Below are 14,927 nucleotides of genomic sequence, written 5' to 3'. Positions count from 1 at the left end.
TAGGGGACACAGGATTTTCTCATGTATTATGGAAAGCAGGTATAGTTCAGCTACTTAACTCCAAAGAATATGGTTCATTTAACCCTTTCAAAAAGCTACTGCGTAGAGGACTAGCACACAAACTGTGACACTGTGTGGGAGTGACCGCTGTGATTTATCTAGTTGAAGATCCTGCCAGCGCTTAGATTTCATCCATTGTGGGGCATGACCTCTGTCTGTTAGGTGACTGTATGATCCCGCCACCAGAAGACATGAACAACCTTCAATCTTTTCCTGCGCTCATTAAAAGCAGCTGACAGCTGGGCTCCGTGTTTGCATCAGTCTGTAGGCTGGAGCCTTAACTATTGACCCAGTCTTACAAACGTGTAAAATTGCAGCTACAGTCAATAGCCTGTGGCTGATGGCTGTGGCTAGACTGGTTGAAGAAGAGGGCTTGCATTTCTGTCTCAGCAGCAATGGCACTGTTCGCACCGTCTTTGTCAGAAACTCTTCCACTTGCTACCGTTTGAAACTTTTTGGCACTTCGTGTTAGCAAAAGCCACGAGGGAAAGGATATGGGCTGACAACAGGAAGCAGTGTTCAAATAGCAGTCAACGTGTGCTGAGGATATTGCCAATGTTTCAGATCTCCATAACCCCGGGTCCCAAGACGAGCAATAACTAGTACAGGTGGGACATGGAGAATGGGAGCACAGGGTGAGGAGAATGACTGAAAGAGGTTTTTTTCCCCTTTTCTATAACATTGAGTGAGAGCAGGTCTGGTATAGATTAGTGTTTATGAACCAGACGGTAGTGAGCCTTTAGAAAGGGGATTTGGCCAAGGTCTTGTGAAGTGGCTCATTAGTCTAAACTCTTCTTACACAAAGATAGAAAATAAAGCAAGGTCTCTGCAGAGGTTTATGGGGTGAGCTGCCAACATCTGCTTTCCACAGAAGGCAGAGGGGCCAGAAGGATTACTGCACAGAGCTGCGTTGATGGGCGATGCATGGACCCCACCAAAAGATTTCCAATGAACTGACTCTGAGCAAGAGCACAGAAAGGAGATAGTGAAAGGACACATCCACAGTGTGGACCAGGAGTTGGAAAGTGAAGGTTTCCTCTCCAGAAGCACTTCATAATCACGAGATTGTTTTAACTGAGTTCATTATATGAATTATTATACACTACTACTGACAACCCTGATATGCAGAAAGACAGAAGAGTGGTTGGTTTCCAAGAATAGTCACTTCAAAGGCAAACTAAAATATGCAAAAAATGAGTTAACAAGGAAAAGAAGAGCCATTTTCAGTTTTGCTGCATTTGACAATGAAATGTAAATTACTGTAGGCTGAATCAAACAAATCTTGGGGCCAGAACCAAGGGAAAAATATTCGTAAAGTCAATCATAACACTAAGAACATGTTAACTCAGATGAAAATTCAAGATGGAGAACTCATTCTTAAATGCTTTTAAAAAAATATTTAGTTACTATTTTCCTCCAGGTTTTCATTATGGCTTCAGTCTATTCACTCCATAGAAATTGTTTATAGCATCTTATACTGGTGTGAAAACAGCAAGTCAATTAATTTAGAATTGGAGAGTGAATGAGAAAAAGACAGTGGGGATTGCATTCTGACCATAATATAAATATTTGGTTCATATAATCCTGGCCTGAAGTGAATTGATCTCTCATGAGTTTTGCAATGCTCTCTATCTCCACAAATAAGGTCATTTGGAGGCCTATACGTGGATTAAAATTGAAAAATTAGCGTATCTGCTTTTCAAATAAATTATGCTTGTATTTGTTTCATTCCCTTTACTTGCAATGCTGGTCTACAATATTGTTTTGTGAACTATAATATCATGAGGAAATTCTGAAAAAACTTTGGAAGTCTTGCTCCTCTTTTTTATTTCACAGAATCACAGAATCACAGAATCACAGAATGTTAGGGATTGGAAGGGACCTCGAAAGATCATCTAGTCCAATCCCCCTGCCGGGGCAGGATTGCCTAGACCATATCACACAGGAACGCGTCCAGGCGGGTTTTGAATGTCTCCAGAGAAGGAGACTCCACAACCTCTCTGGACAGCCTGTTCCAGTGTTCAGTCACCCTCACCGTAAAGAAGTTTTTCCTCAAATTTAAGTGGAACCTCCTGTGTTCCAGCTTGCACCCATTGCCCCTTGTCCTGTCAAGGGATGTCACTGAGAAGAGCCTGGCTCCATCCTCTTGACACTTGCCCTTGACATATTTATAAACATGAATGAGGTCACCCCTCAGTCTCCTCTTCTCCAAGCTAAAGAGACCCAGCTCCCTCAGCCTCTCCTCATAAGGGAGATGTTCCACTCCCTTAATCATCTTTGTGGCTCTGCGCTGGACTCTCTCTAGCAGTTCCCTGTCCTTCTTGAACTGAGGGGCCCAGAACTGGACACAATATTCCAGATGCGGCCTCACCAGGGCAGAGTAGAGGGGGAGGAGAACCTCTCTCGACCTGCTGACCACACCCCTTCTAATACACCCCAGGATGCCATTGGCCTTCTTGGCCACAAGGGCACACTGCTGGCTCATGGTCATCCTGCTGTCCACTAGGACCCCCAGGTCCCTTTCCCCTACACTGGTCTCCAACAGGTCTGCCCCCAACTTGTACTGGTACATGGGGTTGTTCTTGCCCAGATGCAGGACTCTACACTTGCCTTTGTTATATGTCATTAAATTTCTCCCCGCCCAACTCTCCAGCCTGTCCAGGTCTCTCAATGGCTGCGCAGCCTTCCGGTGTGTCAGCCACTCCTCCCAGTTTTGTGTCATCAGCGAACTTGCTGACAGCGCACTCTAATCCCTCATCCAAGTCATTAATGAATATATTGAATAGAACTGGTCCCAGAACCGACCCTTGCGGGACTCCGCTAGACACAGACCTCCAACTGGACTCTGTCCCATTGACCACTACTCTCTGGCTTCTTTCCTTCAGCCAGTTCACAATCCACCTCACTACCCGATCATCCAGACCACACTTCCTCAGTTTAGCTGCGAGGATGCTGTGGGAGACCGTGTCAAACGCTTTACTGAAATCGAGATAGACCACATCCACAGCTTTACCATCATCTATCCACCGGGTAACATCCTCATAAAAGGCTATCAAGTTGGTTGAGCATGACTTCCCCTTGGTGAAGCCATGCTGAGTGCCCCTAATGATCCCCCTATCCTTGATGTGCCTAGAGACAGCATCAAGAACAAGTTGTTCCATCACCTTTCCGGGGATGGAGGTGAGGCTGACCAGTCTATAGTTACCCGGGTCCTCCTTCTTGCCCTTTTTGAAGACTGGAGTGACATTCGCTTTCCTCCAGTCCTCAGGCACCTCTCCCGTTGCCCACGACTTAGCAAAGATGATGGAGAGTGGCCTAGCAATGACTTCCGCCAGCTCCCTCAGCACCCGCAGGTGCATCCCATCAGGGCCCATGGATTTATGGATGTCCAGGTTGCTTAATTGATCCCTGACCCAGCCCTCATCAACCAAGACAGATTCCTCCTCTATCCTGACTTCTTCTGGGGCCTCAGGGGTCCGGGGCTCCTCAGGACAGCCTCCAACAGTATAGACAGGCAAAGAAGGCATTCAGTAACTCCGCCTTCTTTTTATCCTCTGTCTCCAGGACCCCCACCTCATTCATCAGTGGGCCTACATTGCCTCTAGTGTTGGCTTTACCTGCAATGTATTTGAAGAAGCCCTTTCTGTTGTCCTTGACCTCTCTTGCAAGGTTTAATTCCAAGGAGGCCTTAGCTTTCCTAGTTGCCTCCCTACATCCTCTGACAACAGACTTATATTCCTCCCAAGTGGCCAGCCCCTCCTTCCACGATCTGTACACCCTCTTCTTCCACTTGAGTTTGCCCAGCAGTTCCCTGTTCAACCATGCAGGTCTCCTGCTACCCTTCCTTGACTTCCTACCTGTTGGGATGCTCTGATCTTGAGCTCGGAAGAAGCAGTCCTTGAATGCTAACCAACTATCTTGGGCCCCCTTACCTTCTAGTACCCTGTCCTATGGGATTTCCCCTAGCAATTGCTTGAAAAGGCCAAAGTTGGCCCTCCTGAAGTTCAGGGTTGTGATTCTGCTAGCTATTCTGTTCCTGCCACATGAGATCCTGAACTCTACCATCTCATGGTCACTACAACCAAGGCTGCCCTCAACCTTCACCTCTTCAAGCAGACCCTCCTTGTTAGTGAGGATAAGATCCAGCAGCACTCCTCTCCTAGTTGGCTCATCCACCATTTGCATCAGAAAGTTATCATCAACGCACTGGAGGAACCTCCTGGACTGGGGATGGCTGGCTGAGTAGGCCTCCCAGCAAATATCAGGGTAGTTGAAATCCCCCACAACAACCAGGCCCTGTAATTGTGAGACTGCTCTCAGCTGCCTGTAGAAGGCCTCATCACCCTCCTCATCCTGATCCGGTGGCCTGTAATAGACACCCACAACAGTATCACCCCTGCCAGCGTGCCCCTTAATTCGCACCCACAAACTCTCAACTCGCTCCTGATCCGCCTCTGGACAGAACTCAATACATTCTAGCTGCTCACTCACATAAAGAGCAACTCCACCACCTCTCCTTAGCGGCCTGTCTTTCCTGAACAGGACATAGCCGTCCATGACCACATTCCAGTCATGCGAGGCATCCCACCAAGTCTCTGTAATTGCCACTAGATCATAGCCCCCCGACCATACATGGATTTCTAACTCCTCCTGCTTATTCCCCATGCTGCGTGCATTGGTGTATAGGCATTTTAGGGAGTGAGCTGGGCACACCGATTTCACCCCAGGGGGATGGGAGGCCTCCTGGTCTACCTCAACACTAGACCGTTGCCCCAGTGGTGCAAGCCCAGCTACTACCCCATCCCCCTTCGAATCTAGTTTAAAGCTCTCCGAATGAGCCCTGCTAATTCCTGTCCCAGAACCCTTTTGCCCCTACAACATAAACCTTTCCCATGTATCACTGCCACGCCTGTTGTCTTATAAAACCAGCCATTATCAAAGAACGCAAAGCCCTGCCTTTAGCACCAGTCTCGTAGCCAGGCATTAATAGAGAGAATCCTACTATTCCATCCCACGTCATCACCTGAAAATGGAAGGAGGGAGGAGAAAACAACTTGTGCCCCAGACTCTTTCACCAACCGTCCTAGGGCCTTGTAGTCTTTCTTCATCCCCTTCAGACTACGGGATGCAGCTTCTTCCCCACCTGTCTGGAAGATCAGCAGGGGGTAGTAGTCTGTGGCCTTCACCAGGTTGGGGAGTTGCCTGGTGATATCCCTGATTCGGGCTCCAGGCAGGCTGCAGACCTCCCTGGGATGGGGGTCAGCTCTGCATATTGGGCCCTCAGATCCCTTTAGGAAGGAGTCTCCAACCACTAAAACTCTTCTCTTCTTCCTTGTGGAGGAGGTAGCTATACACCTGTCAGGTTTTTCTGACTGTGGTGGGACCTCTGATATAGGTTGCCTCTCCACCACATCCCCATTGGACCAGCTGTATTCCACTAGGGCTTCATATCTATTGCTCAGAGGCACCTGTGGAGGCAAGGTAGGCAAGGAGGGCACTCGCCTTTTGCCACGGCCATAGACTTGCCTCCACTCACTCCTCTCCTCTGGGTTATCGTTTTCCACCTGAGAGGGGCAGAGTACAGGGGTCCCTCGATCCTGGGAGCTCTCCGGCAGGTGCTCCCATTTTTGTTGCAGGGAGGGCAGAGCCTGGCTCCACCAGTCTATCTCCATTTCAGCCTCCCGAATGCTCCTAAGCCTTTCTACTTCAGCTTGAAGCCTTTCAACCTGGCTTTGCAGCTGTGCCACTCGGCCGAGCAGATCATCTACTTGCTCACAGCACACACAGCCCCCTGACACCACAGAGACGCTGTAGCATTCCCTGCAGCCTGCGACCTGCACCATTGCCTCCTTCCGTGGGAGCTCTGTCTGGGTTCCCACATCCATTTTGGTCTTCTTCCACCGGGTAGATACCATTGTTCTTCCACTGAACTGGGAAATACCTGTTGGTGACCCCCCTGGTTCACAGCTCCTTGGCACCTTCCTCGCCTTGTGCACTGGGAGGGAGTCAGCGCCCTCTCCAACGAGCTGCAAACTGCTGCGGCCTCTCCTGCCCTGGGACACACCCAGTCACTGCTGACTCACACAGTCACAGCTGAGTCTCCCTCTCCCTTCTGGGCAGGGACTAGTCCCTGTCCTCCAGGAGGCTTTTTATCACCCGATAACAAGGGGTGGAGCGTTTAAATCGCTTAAATCGCCCGCGGTGCCTCCGGCTATGCCCCCTCCTCTTCTGATTCGTTGCCGGGAACCTCTGGGTCCGGGTCCGGAGGAAGCAGCTCGGGGCTGATGCTCGCGGGGGGCTCAGGGGGGACCCAGAGTATGAAAAACTGCCTGGTTAAGCCCGATGTTGCCCTCGCCCCCGCACTAACCTCAAGTCGCTGCCGCCGCTTTCGCTGCTGCCGCCAAACCCAAAGCCCTGCCTGATGTCTTACCCATACAGAGATGTCTGCTTTGGAAAAAAAAAAATGGAAAAAGGGTGATAAAAAATAAGGAAACAATATGCAGAAATGGAGAATGTTTTGGAGACAGGAGAGCCTGCCATTTCCTTTTACATGTTTTCAAGCTATTTCCTCAGTTATACTGAAAGGAAGAGGTAAGTAAGAAAGAGGTATTGGGCAGCAGGACAAATCTTTATAGGAAGCCTCAAAGCTCCATTTAAGTCCAAACCAGCTAGTGTTCATGCACTGCAAGAAGTGATTCTCTGGCTGCAGAAGAACAGATAACCTAGGAGGTCACTTACACCTTTGTTGTGTGATCCAGGGGAAGTTGGCACAGGATGAAGTGCATGGGAAGGAAAGAAGATCAAGGGGATTACCTTCTCCTATAAAGTTTTCTTGGGCTTCTAGCCTCAATTGCAGGGTGTAATGGGCACCCTCATTTGTTTCCCATTAGCTGTAAAAATTGGGGAAAAAAATGTTGCCTTCACCTGAACCATGAACTGAAACAGCTCTCCAAGCACTAAAAAAGGTATTGGATGTGTTCTGTTTCTTTCAGTAAACAAAACAGGAAGAAAAAAATATGCTAGTCTAACTTTTTTTCTCTAATTCTCTATTAATTTCAATTCATTGCATCAGAGCAGGATTATTTTTTAGTATTTCCCCATTAATTTGAGATTAGTGACCCCAGTGTTTACAAAGACAGAAACCTGATTAACTGAGCCAAACACACAGAAAAATGATGTTTGAAGACAATGATTAAGTCCACAGAGGTCTGCCTTGTACAGGACCTAGAGCATTCTCCTGTACTAATATTTGATGTTTGTCTGCTGAGTAAACTTCTCAGCTTTCATAAAGATCACCACTGAAGAAAAAACACAGGCAAGGAATTACAATATATATTAACAACATGTGTATTATTACACTTCAGAGGGAACATTTACAAGCATAAGGAAATAATGTACTCTTTATTATTATTTGCAGTACTTTCCTTGTGCATGAAGAAGATCTATTCTGCTAACTCTCACTGAATTTTAAAATTGATAGGAACATGCTGCTAAATATATTGTTTCCTTCTTTAATTTTTCTTTGGATCACAAGAGGTTTTGCTCACTGAAGGAAACTTATTTTGTAATTTTTCTGTTTCCCAAATTTTTATCCTTCATATATTATTGCATGCCTACCTTGAGACAGAGTGAATATGCTATGGCTGTATCTGTAGTCCCAGTGAAACAGTATTGAAAACCTTTGATTCAAGGGATGGTAATGTACAAGGTAAGGTGCACCTTATGTTTTCACAAAGAAGAAAAATCTCTTTTTAAAGAAAAGCTTCTTAATCTTGGAGGAAGCTAGCTGTTATTAAAAGGTACAAAGTAATGTTCTGCTTAATCGCTACTGAAGTTATTGATGATCTGGACCTGTTTCACCTAAAAATGTTACACGATGTATATAAAATAGTAGTGGTATTATTTCTGTTATGAGCAGCTGAGAGAAATGACAGAAGGAGGGACACTCTGCTACAATTAAATAATGGACAGTATGATAAATAAAAGGCCAAGTAGTTTAATTAGCTTCATGGATGTAGACATAACTCATTTATATTTCTGAATATCTGAAATAGTATTCCCGTGGACCAGACATTGATCGCTTCACGTCTCAGTTGCACATACTTAGCTCAAAACAGTGTCCCAGTCCCAAATGTAAGACGTGGATAACGCTTTTTCCTGAATTTCACAGCTGTGAGAAAAATTATCAAAAAATAATGGCCATGAAATAATGGGGTGCTCAGATGAAGCATCAGGGGAGCGGTAAGAATACAAAACAGGAATTCACCCATGAGACTATTGTACTCCATTGCCCTTGCCCGTGTAGAATTGCAAACCATCTCTCTCTCTCTGTAGACTGGACCAGTCCACGGGACTCCAAAGGAATCTCACCTGAGATCGGCTATGTATTTGTAAAATACAAAAGTGTTTTTCAGTATTTTTCTGCTCAGACCTTTGTACACAGTAAAGCTGAGAAGATTGCCAAGATATGCTCCTGGCAGTGGCACAGAATGTATTCCACGTTCAAAATGCCAGACCATTGTGATTAGTTAAATCTGAGCTAGGTTTACAAGAACAGAGTGGGGTTTGTACATAGCCACATGGATAGTTTAGAGCACTGGATTTCCTATGAACAGCTCATACTAACTCCCTTGCTGCTAGAAAAATGGTCCGGAAATCTTCTTGCAACATCACCATGATAATGTAGTATGTCTCCATAACATTTTCAAACTTCATGGCATGCTGCCTGCTGGAAACAGCCAATACGATGTAGCCTGTGGTAATACTGCAGCCTTTAATCTTGGGCTTTATTAAACACAAAGCCTTTAGATATTCAAGCTTGTTTCAAATTTGTGTGTAGATGTGAATGATGAATGCTGGACAAATTGTCAGAGCTGTTTAGGAGACCTTTGGTTTCTACTTCTGGTTGGGCCCACTCCTTATCCAGAATATCAAGCACTGGGATGCAATTTAGAAAATGGCAAACAACAACTCCAAGAAACTTTTACTTCCTTAGAGTACCTTTTGATACCAACAAAACGCGTGAGACTCAAAATTCTTACCCTAGACTTCAGTCCTTCTGCATTTGTGTGAAAAGTCATTTTCTCTAATCAGTTTCAGATTCTCTTACAGAAGAGCCACAACTTAGTATTTTCATACATTTTAGATACTTATGACAAACACATATTTCCTCATGTTTTGATTTTTTTCTCTTCTACTTGTTTTTCATAAAAGATTTGACTCAGGAAGCACACTGACATCAGATTAAGCCACTATCCATCATCTTTGAGAAGTCGTGGCAGTTTGGCGAAGTTCCCACTGACTGAAAGAGGGGACACATAACTTCCATTTTCAAGAAGGGAAAAAAGGAAGACCTGGGGAACTACAGGCCTGTCAGTCTTACCTCTGTGCCTGGCAAGATCATGGAGCAGATCCTCCTGGAAACTATACTGAGGCACAGGGAAATCAAAGAGGTGATTGGTGACAGCCAACACGGCTTCACTAAGGGCAAATCATGCCTGACAAATTTGGTGGCCTTCTACGACGAGGTTACAGTGCTAGTGGATAGGGGAAGAGCAACTGATGTCATCTACCTGGACTTGTGCAAAACATTTGACACTGTCCCGCATGACATCCTTGTCTCTAAATTGGAGAGACATGGACTTGATGGATGGACCACTTGGTGGATAAGGAATTGGCTGGGTGGTCGCACTCAAAGAGTTACGGTCAACGGCTTGATGTCCGAGTGAAGACCAGTGACGAGTGGAGTTCCTCAGGGGTCGGTATTGGGACCAGTCCTGTTTAACATCTTTGTCGGTGACATGGACAGTGGGATTGAGTGCGCCCTCAGCAAGTTTGCCGACAACACCAAGCTGTGTGGTGCGGTCGACACGCTGGAGGGAAGGGATGCCATCCAGAGGGACCTTGACAGGCTTGAGAGCTGGGCCTGTGCAAACCGCACGAAGTTCAACAAGGCCAAGCGCAAGGTCTTGCACATGGGTCGGGGCAATCCCAAGCACAAATACAGGCTGGGTGGAGAATGGATTGAGAGCAGCCGTGAGGAGAAGGACTTGGAGGTAATGGTTGACGAGAAGCTCAACATGAGCCAGCAATGTGTGTTTGCAGCTCAGAAAGCCAACTGTATCCTGGGCTGCATCAAAAGAAGCATAGCCAGCAGGTCGAGGGAGGTGATTCTCCCTCTCTGCTCTCATGAGACCCCACCTGGAGTACTGTGTCCAGCTCTGGGACCCCCAACAGTAGAAGGACATGGAGCTGTTGGAGCGAGTCCAGAGGAGGGCCACGAAGATGATCAGAGAGCTGGAGCATCTCTCATATGAAGACAAGCTGAGAGAGTTGGGGCTCTTCAGCCTGGAGAAGAGAAGGCTCTGGGGAGACCTAGAAGCCTTCCAGTATGTAAAGAAGGCCTACAAGAAAGCTGGAGAGGGACTTTTTACAAGGGCATGTAGTGATAGGACAAGGGGGAATGGTTTGAAACTGAAAGAGGGTAGATTTAGATTAGATTTTAGGAAGAAATTCTTTACTGGGAGGGTGGTGAGACACTGGAACAGGTTGCCCAGAGAAGTTGTGGATGCCCCCTCCCTGACAGTGTTCAAGGTCAGGTTGGATGGGGCTTTGAGCAACCTGGTCTAGTGGAAAGGTGTCCCTGCCTGTGGCAGGGGGGTTGGAACTAGCTGATCTTTAAGGTGCCTTCCAACCCAAACCATTCTATGATTCTACAATCTCAAGGAAAGCAGGGCTCCGTTACATGTAATGGTTACTTGGCAAGACAAACGCCATCACTGAACGTACCCCCTCCTTCTTCTTCCCCCAGCTTTATATGCTGAGCATGACGTCATATGGTATAGAATACTCCTTTGGTCAGTTGGGGTCACCTGTCCTGGCTGTGTCCCCTCTCAACTTCTTGTGCACCCCCAGCCTACTCACTGGTTGGGTGGTGTGAGGACCAGAAAAGGCCTTGGCTCTGTGTAAGCACTGCTCAGCAATAACAAAAACATCCCTGCATTATCAACACTGTTTCCAGCACAAATCCAAAACACAGCCCAGTACTAGCTACTATGAAGAAAATTAACTCTACCCCAGCCAAAACAAGCACACAAACCCATCACATCATTGCCATCAGCTTAATTATATTTACATTTACAACTTTTCCAGCAGCTGGAAAACACTGTCATGCCTCTCCTAGTTTCAAATGCAGTATTCAGTGGCTTTTGCTCTGCATGCCTTGTGACAATGATGACTGTGGTCCATTTTACCAGACAGGGAATTGCAAGTCTGTACAGCAAGACTTCAGTGGAATGAGGACATTTGTAGGCCACAGAATTGTGTCTGATCGGAAAGACTTCCTGGTCTCACTGAATAAATCGAACTATTGTTTTTTTTTTTTTTATCAGGGTTTTAACAGTGACGAAGTGAATGTGGAGACTAAATTAAAACAAAACCAACAGTTCAGGCTGTGTGTTGGACCTGAGTACCCTGGAAACAAAGAACCAAAGAATATTTAATGTTATAATGACTTAAAATATTACATCTGTGAATGTATTCAAAAAGAGACACACATATAAAAAATGTGGGAATATGTTGTTTATACAAGCTTCAAGTATAAAACAAAGATCTAACTGCAGTCTTGTAGTAGTATTTTCTTTTCTTTAAAAATGAGAGAGATACACATTCAGGAATCTTTACAACATTAATAATTTTTTTTTCTTTAACCCCATCATACTCTCTTCTCCTTTTTCCAGCTACATATTAGGGTATCTGTTGAGAGGTCCCATATTTATGGTTTGGATCCTGCAATAGGTCATTTTTTTCCCTCTCATTCATGACCTTTCCCAACTATCTAGCTAGTAATGACTTTACAAGTAATTTCATATTTTCTGGGGCTGCCTCCAGCCAAATCGATGTAGAAATAATAGCAACCATTTGTGATAAAACATGTAATGTCGAATTCACCCAATATGACTGATCAAAGACACAATATGGAAAACTGCTTCCTATAATTTTATGGCATATTTATTTCAGTTTTTAGATGATCTACAGTTTCCCAGGTCCACTTTCCTAATTTGTTTAGAATAAATTAATATTATTTCCTCATACACCAGACAAAATGATTTCATATCTAAGTTGTTAAAGATATACAGACAGGTATAGAATATACAATGGCACTGTATTTTTCTGCAAGTTATTTTCAGGGCATTCCTATGGACTGACTGTATCATTCATTTCATTTCAATATGATAGCTTTTTCCCAGGTTGTGACCACACCAAAAATCATGGAGGGAGTGTTTCTGTCTCTGTGTTTCATTCTTGTCATCTTTAACTAAGAGATATTAAACATCACTTTGAGTCTGCTGAATGCCTCATAAAGCGTTGCTGGAAGGATTGGAGCCTGATGCCAAACTGGGCTTTGCTGTGGCAATCACAGGTTCCAATGGCATTGCTAATTTTGCAGTCATTCTGTAACAGGGAGCTTTCAGGTTCAGGATTGTCACTGTTTACAATTTGGGCAGGCCTCCAAGGGGAATGGAGGCACTGCTGCCCACTTCTGTAAGATGTGGAGATGCCAGTGGCTAACCGTGGCCTCACAGAAATCCTTCAGGTACTGGCATTTCTGTAGCTACATGGTCACAGCAGCCATATTTGGATAGTATCAAACAGCAGGACATCAGATATTTAGGTACCTCATCCATGAGGTCTCATCAGTGTTGAAGGAAAACAATAGCACTTCTTTGAAGAAAGGGCAAAACCCTCTTCTAGGCTTGAAGAAAAGGTATCTCTAGGAAAGTAATATCTAATGGCTAGAAAGGGAGGCCTTTTCCCCTTCACCTCATGAAAGAAAGACCATAGATCCTGTTCTCTCTCCTCAGCAGTTCCTAATGAGAAGTTTAGTGGCTCACTTTGAGGGAAACTTCTTTAAACCTGATTTTGATCAACCTACTCTCTTCATGCATTAGGTAACCACAAAATCTTCCAGTCACAAGTGGTCACATATGGCATTGCAACAGGAGCACTGTTAAATTTTCATCTTTCTTGTCAGTCTTTCCCCCCTTTTGGGTTTTAGAGAGTCTCAGCATCCATTTAAAAAACCTTTGGGCCCTATAGGTAGCTGAGAACCCCTTGGCCATTTTTGTTCAGAGGTCTAGCCACTACTTGGGAAGTGTGAAACTACTCTGTTCTATTATCTTGATTATCTGAAGACTTCTGATTTGTGCCATTGGAAAGAGAAGAGCCACTTTTATTGCTGACTTGAGGAAGAACTGTGTCTACCAGATAGTGTTTGTGGAAAAGAGCACAAGAGCATAAGCAGGGGAAGAGAGGAAGAAGAAGAAGTGGGCTTTATTATGGAAGTGATGGTTGTTCCTCACAGCAGCATACAAAACCAAATGGAGACACTCCTGTGCCATCCAAATTCTTGGACCTGGGCAAAGATCACATTGAATATTTTTAAGGAAAATTTTGTGTATGTCAAAAGGGACTTTGCAAGTTTTGATACTGGTAATTCTGTGGCACCACAAGATTACACACAGGCTAAGTCACTCCAACAAGAAGATAATTCAGAGCTTTCTGAGCAAGCTAATTTAAAGCTAGCAATGCTATCTTTACCTAGCTCTGCAGCCACTTCTCTTAGTGCTATATAAACCTGAGGTTAGTAACTGGGTTTACCTTTTTTGTTGTAAGTGTTCCCTGCTGCCTTGTATGAGAAGAAGCTGCTCCCCACTCTCAGAGGCACTGTCAAAGAGTGTGTGCAGTTTCCATTGATTTCCATGACATGTACATTGCATTTTGTGGCATGTCCCAAAAGAAACCACTCCAAATACTACCATGCAAGAAAGCAGCACAGAGATATAGGCCACACTGTTTTTCTGCTTGTATTCCAGGTGTGCCTGGAAGTTCCTGGACTACTATTGTCAGGCCTGTGAAATGTAACTATTGTTATAAACCTGCTTGTTACTAGGTGTAAATTCACTACACCTGAGTAATCATCTTCACTGGAAAATTATTAGGAAAGATTGAAAATCCCAGATATGTGATAATGGTCAGGTCACTTTCCTTGACATCTTCATTGCAATTGACCCTCTGTGAGGCTGCAGTCTTGGGTAGGATTGCTTTAAACTGAATATTTAAGAGCTGAAAGATGCTTCCTCTGCTCTGCATCTGTCTATTCTGGAAGACAAATGGGACCACTGAGTGCTACTACGGAGAAGTTCTCCACTCAACTCGACACCCGCAGCTCAGCCAAGCACCTTCATGCATATGGAGGTCTGTATCTCCTCTCCTCCTCACCTCCTACAAAGTCTGTCTGTGCTCCAGTCTGCTCATCTGCACCTGCATATTGCACTCATTGCCAGACAGCAAATGATTTCTGGCAGACCAAAGGCAGTTTATTAAAATATATTAAGAACAATTATGGCTTTAAAGTGAATTGATTTTTTGAAGAACAACTAAGAGTTCAGTGTTTAGAGGTTGTCTAAAAGAGAAAAAGCTGGAGCATGACAATGGTCTACAGGTATTTGAAGAATGCAAGCAGACAAAGGAAAAATTATTACCTGGATATAGAAATTGTGGATCTGAACGTAAAATAAAAATGTAGAGCTTAGCACCAGTAAAATTCCCATCTGAATGGAGCAGAGTCCCAAGGGAAAGTGGTAAAAACACCATTTGTGGAGGGGAAATATTGAAAACAAAGGAGAGCTGCTTCCTATTTCTGTACACAAGGGAACAATTTTTCACTGACAAGGACATAGACGACATGACCTGATAGACCTTTTCTACAACCAACCTCCAGGATTAAAATCCAAGAGCTATATCCTGAACTACTGAAAACATGACTCAGGACAATGATGTTATGCTGATTTCTATCACTTGAAGAT

The sequence above is a fragment of the Nyctibius grandis genome, chromosome 3 (assembly GCF_013368605.1).
Source record: "Nyctibius grandis isolate bNycGra1 chromosome 3, bNycGra1.pri, whole genome shotgun sequence".
NCBI lineage: Eukaryota > Metazoa > Chordata > Aves > Nyctibiiformes > Nyctibiidae > Nyctibius > Nyctibius grandis.
This window is presented reverse-complemented; position numbering follows the sequence as displayed.